Below are 10087 nucleotides of genomic sequence, written 5' to 3'. Positions count from 1 at the left end.
ATGTCACACAGCTGGGGAGATGCAGGGTCAGGATTTGAACCCAGGCTCTCTAGGCTGCTTCTCTAGCAAGTGAGCAAGGGTGGTGGGTGAGGGGGCTGGGTGGATGAGAGGGAGGAAATGGTGGAGGAGTTTCCGTTCATGGGCCAGGTACTGTGTTAAGCTGGGAACAGGTGACTCTCCTGCCCCTGCCCCTGTCCCCCAGGACTAACAGTCTGCTGGGGCTTCTATGTGGCTCAAACAATTCAAAGTCCATTGTGACCCTTCTTGACCCACCACAGGGTCCACGCACAAGGAGCCTCCACGCCAGGCATCTCAGAACGGACGAAAGCCCTCTTACCTGGAATTCAGGGCCCGCGCCAGGGAAATTGGGGGAGTCCATGGCCCCTGTCCCCCACCCCTGCCTTCCCCCATTTTCTCTCTTGAGGAGGACATGGTCCACAGTCTCTCGTGGGTGGAACTGGTTATGCCTGGGCTCCCGTCTTCAACTGTGTGTTCTCATGGAGAAGCTTCTGCGCCGGGCCAGGTCTCAAATCCCCACCCAGTAGAGCAAGAAGAGGCCACGGCGCTCAGCCCTCTTGCTATGATCCCTCCCCACCCACCTCCCTTCGCTACAGCCTTCAAGCTGGGTCTGGTTTCCGGGGGGCTTCCTATCTTTGCCCCCCCCAGGGCTTGTTCGGTTCTAAGACCCACTCAGAAAAGGAGTATTTAGTTACTGACTCTGCTGCCTTTTCCAGCTTGAAAAGTCAGAGCGTGACAAGACTCAGGAAGCCACGTTACCTCTAATTCATCCCTCTAGTGCTTTAAACCAAAGAGTCTTTGGTCACCCAAGCTGGACACATTCTGGGGGGTGGGAGGAGGACTCTCATTTTTGCTTTTCTTCAAAGGGAGATTATCTCAACAATATTCTGAAGGAAATTCCCTATCATGAAAGGGAGGGTGTCGGTGAGGCACCAGGCACAGATAATAGTAATCTAAGGTTTAAAGTAATCAGAGACTTAAGCAAGGGACAGATGGAGGGTTGGGCGCTATAGGGGCAGGAGAGAACCCTGGAGGGTAGAGATGGCTTCCTGGATTCGGGGTGCATTCAAGATGAGCCTTGGGGAACATGTGGATTTGGACTATGGAGATGGTACAGCAGGGCATGCCAGGTGGAGGGGAACTGTGACGGCAAAGGCATGGAGCTGAACAGGTAGCAGAATGGCCAGTGGGCCGTGAGCTGGGTAGGGGTCTGGTTCCTGGACCATTGAGAACTGGGGCTCCTGGCAAAGACCTTGGAATGGCCTCCCAAGATGGTGGCAATAGTAGGGTCTCATGAAAGCAGGGACTCTAATAGATATTTGTACATCCATGTTCAAGGCAGCATTAATCACACTATAACCAGAAGATGGAAGCAACCCAAGTTCCATCAATAGATGAATAGATATTAACAAATAAAATGTGGACAATACATACAATGAAATATTATTCAGCTTTCAAAAGGAAGGAGATTTTGACACATGCTACAACACAGAGGAATTTTGAGGACATTCTGCTAAGTGAAATAGGCCAGTCATGAAAGAATAAATACTGTATGATGCCACTTATGTGAGGTACACAGAGTAGTCAGATTCACAGAGACAGAAAAAAGAACATGATTGCCAAGGGCTGGAGGGAGGAGGAACGGAGAGTTTTTGTTTAATGTGAACAGAGTTTCACTTTGGGAAGATGAAAAGAGTTCTGGAAATGGATGGTGGTGACGGCTGCACAACAAGGTAAATGTATTTAATGCCACTGAACTGCACACTTTAAAATGGTTACAATGGTAAAAATTTTTGTTATGTATATTTTGCCCCAATTAGAAAAAAAAGAGTGGAATCTCAAAGGTCAGGCATGGAAAGAGTAGTCAAGTCAGAAGAAGCAGTGAGGACACAAATCCTAACACCAAACAGGCTCTGGTGAAAGGCAGGCACAGCTCCCAGGCCACGCTCAGCCGCTTCTTAGCTGTGTGTTTTTAGGCAAGTCACTTGTCCTTTCTGAGCTTCATTTTTCTCGTCTGCGAAACAGAGACAATACTAGTTATTTCTATTCTCTTGCAGGGTTGTTGCAAAGGTCAAATGTGGTCAATAAAAAAGCTCTTCATTGAGCAATTACCACATGCCAGGCACTGAGTAAAGCTCTTTACACATATTAACTTGTTCAATTCTCAGAACAGCTCTATAAAGATGTATTTTTATCGTCCCCATTTTACAGATGAGACAACCGAGACTTTAGGAGGGAAGATGCCTGCTCTGCATTACGCAGTGGGAAGTAAAGGAACTGGGACTCAGACTTGAGTCATGATGAGAGCCTATGAGTACCCAGAGGGGAGTTGCAGTGGCCACCTTCTTCCTCCTCCTCTAAGAAGTCTCCCAAGATTCCTGCACTGGGGTAACTCTTGTCTTACCAACTGGGAGCTCCCTCCTTGGGTTTCTACACTGTCTGGCACCCGATAAGCCTTCCACTTTGGGAGTTATTTCCGTATCTGCCTCCCTGCCGCAGAATTTAAGCTCTCCAAAGGTGAATCTGGGTATTTTTCATATTAGAATCCTGGGAGCCCAGCCTAGACAACACAGAACTGATGAAAGTCTGGGCAGTGCTGGAGAGCTCAGGCTGAGGACAGGACCCTGGAGCTCAACGGGGATCAGCTGGGGAGGGTGCAGCCTGAAGGGTTCTTTGAGGGTGTTGTCAATGACAACGACAGCCTGAAAATGAAGAGGAGGAGGGTGGTTCAGACTATGAGGCCAGCAACAATATCAATGTCATTATCATTCTGCGTCAGGCCCATCCTGTGCTGTATGGCTCAGGAGAAGGAAGTTATGCTGTAGAAACAACCCATACCTCAGTGGTTTGACACCACCAAGATTTACCCATCGCTCCTGCAAAGCCTGTTGTGGTCCAGATGACTCTGCAGGGCAGTTGTCCTCCATGCAGACACTCAGCGAGCCAGGCCACTCGGATTCTGTAGCTCTAACCATCGCAACATGAGGACTCCACAACAGCAGCAGCAGAACAAGAGTGTGTTAGAGGATTTGCACCAGCAATGTCACTTATGCTCACATGTCATTGCACAGAACTGGTCCCAGACCCCGCCTAACTGCTAGGATGAGGTGGGGAAGTGCAATCCCCCTGTGTTTCCAGATGTGCAGAAGCTCTTAATATCTCACAATATGTGACAAACATTCCACATATCGCACCTCACTTAACCCTCATGATGATTCCTGAGCACAGACAATCCTGGGACAGTCAGTAGAGTAGAGGCCAAGGCTTTGGGCTCTGGGGTCAGATCTGGCTTCAAATCCTAGTTCTACTGCCAAACAAGTGATGTCCTGGCTCCATTGGTAGTGAGCTCCCTGTCACCGGAGGTATACAAGCAGAGGCTGGATGACCACCTTGGTCATCGTCATCATTATACATTAATGTGTGATGTCTCCCAGAAGACACCTACATTTTATTTATTTTAAAATTATGTTTTACAGAAGTAAAATATATATACAGTGAAATACACATAAATGTACCATTTGGTAAGTTTTGACAAATGTGTACACCCATGTACCTGATACCCCAGCGTAGATATAAAATATTTCCATCACCCAAAAAATTTCCTCGTGTCCCTCTCCCTGCTCCCCTCTCCCATCCCTGCACTTTAAAGGACAACGCTGAACTCTGAGAGATGATTTGACAAATGTGGGCTTTCAGCAGAGCCCAGACCAGGATGAGGTGAGTGAGGTGCCCAGGGCACACATTTTAAGGAGGTGTTCACTCTCGGTATCAGTTCTGCACTCACAGCGTCCTGAGTGAACGCCTCCTTAAATTTTCCTCCCTGGGAGTCTTACGCTCCTTACCCTAGTCCTGGTCCAGAATTACAGGCAAGGCAGGAGAAATAACATACCTGGGAATAGAAGGGCCATTCCTGAAGCCTTTCAAGTCACATGTCACAAGACTGACTGCAGCCCTGAAAGGCAGACTGGGAGAGGATGAGCCCCCAAGGGGGTGGAGCCTTGACTCAGGAGTCCGTGGCCCACAGTGATGCCACGGGCATATTTTGATGCTTTCTGGTAAGAGTTTCCATTTACGGAATGCTGAAATGCCGGGCCATGTTAGACACTTTGTGTGCTGTCCAACTCTCAGTACAAGCCTGAAAAGTGTGTCTTTGTATCCCCATCTTTCAATGAGAAAACGGAGGCTCAGGAAGGTGGGAGTGACTTGACCAGGGTCACATAAGCAAGGACCAGTGCTGTGATTCAAAGCCAGTCCTCTCTGAGCCCTGAGCCTCTTTCTCCCTCTGCCTTCCCGCAGAGCTCTAGACACAAGGACGGCAGGTGTGCGGGGGAGCCCCGAAGGTGAGCCCCCTACTCCTACGCTGACCCCTCCAACCTCCCTAAACTTGACGGCCCAGGACCCCTGCAGCTGGGGCCACCGTTTCCCAGAGTCTCTCCCTTCTCAGCAGCCGGCGCCGGCAGCTCTGACAGCCTTTCCTGGGAGCCTGAGAGGGTGGTTTGCATACTAGGGGTGTCATTTGCATATACTTAGGAAAAGCCTTCATTTTTTCCACCTGCAGCAAACTCCAGGCTGATTAGTTCTCCCCACGTTGGAGAGTTAATTACTCTCCCGGGTAGACTGGTGTTTATTTGTAATCAGCAGAGGGCTGGGAAGAGGGGGAGGAAACAGGCTGAAGCAGCTGTCATTAGCCCAAATTCCGAAGCCGCCCTGTGGGTGGAAAAATGAGTAGGAGCTGATCACCGCAGACCTGCGCCCAAATCCTGGCTCTGCCGCTGGGCTTGCCCCCGTTCAGGGAAAGGAGAAAGGAGACTGGACCTGAGGTAGGGAAGTGTAGGACAATTGCCCGCTGTGAGTGGCTGGCAGGACAGAGGCGGAGGCTCAGAACGTCACACTGAAGAAAGCAGCTTCTTCCAGGACCGCCTTAGGGTGGGGCTGGTGGCGGAGTCCCGGCCCCAGAGACAGGAGACTGGACCAGCTCTGCTGTGTAACACCGGAAACGGATTGCCCTCTCTGAGCCTCGGTCTTCCCATCAGTTCACCGGGGCTGACAACAGTAGTCTCACCAGCCCCCTGGCGGGGAATCACGTGAGGCAGGCAGGGGCTGTGTAAAACATACATCTCTACTCGGATGTAAGAAATATTTCTGAATTCCCAGGATGGAAATGGTCTCAGCCCCAGGGAGATTTAGTGACCTTCCCTCCCTCCCACCCCCACCCAACCCAACAAACCTGGCCTTTCCCCCACTTCTCCTACTTCATCAAGGCATTTCGAGGCACTTCAGCACCTGCTCCCCACTTGTCTGATAAAAAAGGCAGGGCCAGCCCACCTGACAAGATTGGAGAGCCCCTCAGGTGCTGTCAGAGCTCCAGAAAGATGCTGGGCTGCCTGCCTCAGCTCGCTCAGGGCGCCTATGAAAACGGCAGAAGCCCCACCTCACAGATTCTAATGCGGTACGTAGGGATGCAGCTCAGGCAACGGTATCCTTGCCCAGCTCCCCCAGGTGACCCTGACCCAGGGAACTACTGCTTTGGTTCAACTCCTCCCTCCTTTTTACAAATAGGGAGACTGAGGCCCGGAGGAGTGATCTGCCCATGGACACCCTGCAGAGCTGGGAGTAGAACCCAAGTCCCCTGCCTCCGCCCATAGTGGCCTCTCCTGATGAAAGTCTGGGGCAGGGAGAGAGTTGGCAATGATATGGGGGGTCACAGTGGGAGAACCTGGCTGGGGGTCTTGGCTCGCCCACAAGAGCAGTGATCTTGGCCCCCAGACGGAGGTGAAGGCACCTATTCCCCTTTCCTCTGGGAGGCAGAGACAAGTATCCCCTTCAGCCCACATTTTCCTACCAAGATAGGCTTCCCAGCGAGCCAGGAAGAGTGGGGAGAATGGTCACCCACAGGCTGTGTGACCTCTGTAAGGCTGCCAGATAAAATACAGGATGAATAATGTTTTTAGTATAAGTATATCCTATGCATAGTGTTGTTTATCTAAGATTCAAATTGAACTGGGCATCCTGGATTTTTATTTGTTAAATCTGGCGGCTCTAGACCCATGAGCAAGTCACTTTACCTGAGCCTTAGTTTCTTCCTCTTTAAAAATGAACCAAAATACTACCCTGTAAGGATACTGTGTAAATTAAGTGAGATGATATATGTAAAATGCTTGGCACAGGGGAGCTAAACTTGTGAAGCTGGCAAATCTTGCCTTCAGAGTCCCCATACCCAATACTTTTATCTCCTCCATTCCTCTCTCCCTTTCAGAGTTCCTGTTTTAGACCCCCGATCTGCAGGATGCCAGTGAACATCTTCAGAAAGGTACCTGCTGTGGTGGAAACGACATTACCACTTACTGGCTGTGTGACCTGTGGGGCTTGTTTACCCTCTCTGATCCTCATCTGTAAAAATGGCTTGTCATAGTACTACCTCCCTGGGGCTGTGATGATGAAATTTTTAGATAGTGTATTAACCACCAGTACTCAGCCTGGCAGTAGGGCTCACTAAGTAGAGCCCATTAACGTCTTGCAAATGCACTAAGACACAACTTTAATTGTAAAACATCCCAGAGAAGGCAAAGCTTACCCCACGGAAAGAATGAGTAGAAGTGGAACTGCAGGCCAAGCGATGGGCAAATGAGGGAGGTCATTTCTGCACGGCAAGTTGGGGGCGCTGGTGGAGGAGGATGGGGGGAAGAAGGGTGGCGGGGGATTTAAAGGTGGGGGTAGGGTGGGGCTTCCCCCTGGCTACTCCCCTTGCATCTATGTGAGCTCCTTTGACGCTCGAATTATCCAGGCCTTCCTGGTGCCGCATTTCCTGGCTGTGGAGTCCAGGCAGCCCTCGGGACCCGGGGCCCATCCCCCACCAGGCAGAGGCCTGTCCTCCTTGCTGGCTCTCACAGCCTGCACTGTTTTCCAAACTCTCTCCTAATCCTCTTAATCTTTTTACATCTCATCTGCCTGCATGCCTGATGGCTTCCATTAGCGCCTTTCCAGTTCGACCTGTGATCTGTGGTTGGGAGCTTCTCCCAGAGCGGCTCCACCTGGCCCCTTGCAGGCTTGGCTGCTTCCTCCTGGGCAGCCAGGATGCTGGTCTCCAGCTGTGGCCAGCTGTTAGGGGAGTTTGTCTTCTTCGTATTTTTCTTACTCTTCCCACAAAATCATCTGTGCTGTGTTTGGTCTTCTTTTTACATTTTTCCCGCAAACTTCTCAACTGGTCTCCGTGCATGGCCCCCTGAGCAGCAGGTGGGAATTTTGCTAAGTGCCTGCCACATGCCAGGTTCAAGCCACACTGATCAGAAACCTTGGCCCAGTCCGAGGGGTCACTGCCATTCCCCAGACACAGGAGTTCTCTCGTGCAAGAGCAAAAGAGAGGCAGATGCTGGATTTGAACCCATGCTGCCTCCGTCTCCACAATAAATCATTTCTTGTTCTACAATGCCCTCCGTTTTTCATAAAACAATCCCCCAAAGCTCTTATCTGCCGAGAGAGGCAAAGAAGAAAGAGCATGCCCTGAAAACATGTAGCAGTTTCTGACAGCTCCCTTCCCAATTCCCAAACAACCCCCCAAAAAACAAACCCTGATCTTTTGGGTGGAGAGAAGGAGAATGGAAGGAGAGATTCAGAAGGCCCCAGAGGAGGGGAAGGATTTCACAAGACAGCCAAGATTAAGACAATCTCCATAATAAAAAGCTGGGAAAAGGAGAACAAGCAGATAGGTTAGAGGGTCCAGGAGGTTTGTGTTTTTGAGGGAGAGGGAGTGCAAGAGGGAAGTGTGGGGCAGTGGATGGGAGAGGAAGGAGTATCCACGTCAACTCCATGTCCCCTTCTTGGTGTTCAAACAGTACCACAGGGATTTGAGCACATCCGTTCACAGGGTGGCACAAGGAGGAGGATTGTACGAGAATGTTCTCAGCAGCTCTCTTCATCATAACCGAAAATATCCACGAACAGGAGAAGGGCTGCATGAAGTGCGCTGCACGCATGCCATGGAGTACTACTCAGCAATAACACAGCTGACTCTCACAAGCATGTGAAATGAAAGGAGCCAGACACAAAAGACACACACTGAACAACCCTATTTACGTGAAGTTCAAGAACAGGCAGAAATAACCCATGGTGAGAGAAGTGGAAACGCTGGTCACATTGCGGGGAGGGGGGGTACAGTTGTCCCTCAGTATCGGCAGGGGATTGGTTCCAGGACACCCCTGTATCCCCTCGGAGACCCAAATCCGAGGATGTTCAAGTCCCTTCTATAAAATGGAGAAGTATTTGCATATAACCTACCCACATCCTCCCCTATACTATACATCCTTTCTAGATTACTTATAATACCTAATACAATGTAAATGCTATGTAGATAGTTGTAAATACAATGTAAATGCCATGTAGATGATAGTTGCCAGCGCAAGGCAAATTCAAGTTTTCCTTTTTGGGAACTCTGGAATTTTTTACAAATATTTTTGATCCCCGGTTGGTGGAATCTGTGGACGCGGAACCCTCGGACGCTGAGGGCTGACTGTATGACAAGGGGCACCAGAAAACTTGCTGGGGTGATGGAAATGTTCTGTATTTTGATCTGGGTGGCGGTAAAGGATATCTTCATTTACATGAGAAGCCATTGAACAGGGCACTTAAGATGTGTGCATTTTACCGTATGTAAATTATACCTCAATGTTTTTTAATTAAAAAAAAGGAATACAAGAACTTCAGAGTTACATTATATGCACATCTGACTATCTGTATTTTGCCTAGTAAAATTCAGAGTGAGAAAGAGCTAATGATGCCAATGAAAATAAGGTAAGGGATGCTGCCCATCGCTCCAGACCCTCAAGGAGCCTATTCTGGAACGTTTTCCTGCGTCCCCAGGTCTGCCTCAAATCCAGAGCCTCTCGTGGTCTAAATGCCTCACCACTGAGTACAACTCTAAACTTTAAAGATTGAATTTCTTTTTTTTTTTTTTTTGAAAAAGGGAGTATATATGAGCCAACTGATAGGCAAGTAAAGAACAAGAAATCTGTTCTGATGTCAAAGCTAAAAGTGACAGCATAGAAGTATCCCGAAATGGTAATACAGTCTCCAACATGGCCCTTTCCTAAGAATTTCTTCCAAGGGTAATACTGACCATTTGCAATTATTGCCTTATATGCTGATTTTGGAACGCAGCCCTTGAGTGAGATGTGACTCCACCATAAGGAATTTGAGTAACTTAGAAATTATTTTTCTGGTTATTCCTTAGACCCTTGGCTATACTGTGGGATGGAGCTCCTGGATCCTCACAAGCATGACAAGGGGTTTCCTCTCATCCCTATATCTCCTACCTCCCCTCCAAGAGCCTGAGCTCTGGAGAAAAGGAAGAGAACGCCATCCCTCTGATTGAAGGTGTCCCAGCTGTGACATTCACAGGGCTATTGCCAACCCATTACTTTTCACACTAATGATATGCTTATTACTATCGATGTCTTTTATTTCTTGGGAAGTGTTTATACTCTTGTAACAGCCTGATAAGTGAAATCATCCAACACTTGGAAATAAGGCAAATAGATAACTGGTGTCCTTTCAAAGTCAAATTCGAGTAGTGTCTCACAAGCCTTCCTAAGGATCATCTGACACTCCAGGGGAATGTCACTTTGCTTGACTTATTATTTACTATTGATTAGGGCCCAGGCTCTATAAAGATAGCTGTTAGCTGGTACAAAACTGATAAGTTGCCAATTATTTTTGTCTGGTAGGGATGCAAATGATTTCTTTTCAATACAGAAGATAGCCCCAACGTTAGGGTTTTATTGCCCTATAGAACATTAACCAGTTTTGTATGTAACTTAGCAACCTTATGAATATTCCAGAATTCTTGGTTTTTTGGTTATTGTTGTTTTTGTTTTTACTGAATCTTTTTTACCATATATAAGTATATATAAATTTTTTTCTCATATCCTTCATTGCACTAGCTTTGTTCCTTCATTATAAGCTACAAAGAAAATTCACATGAGCTCACTATGTATTTCTATATGAATTGTGTATTTAATATTTTGAAAACTGTATTTTGAGAAGCCTTTCACAGTATTTGTTTTTCCCTCATGCC

The sequence above is a fragment of the Orcinus orca genome, chromosome 1, assembly GCF_937001465.1.
Source record: "Orcinus orca chromosome 1, mOrcOrc1.1, whole genome shotgun sequence".
Classification (NCBI taxonomy): domain Eukaryota; kingdom Metazoa; phylum Chordata; class Mammalia; order Artiodactyla; family Delphinidae; genus Orcinus; species Orcinus orca.
The sequence above is the reverse complement of the archived record's forward strand: the minus strand, read 5'-3'. Positions refer to the sequence as shown.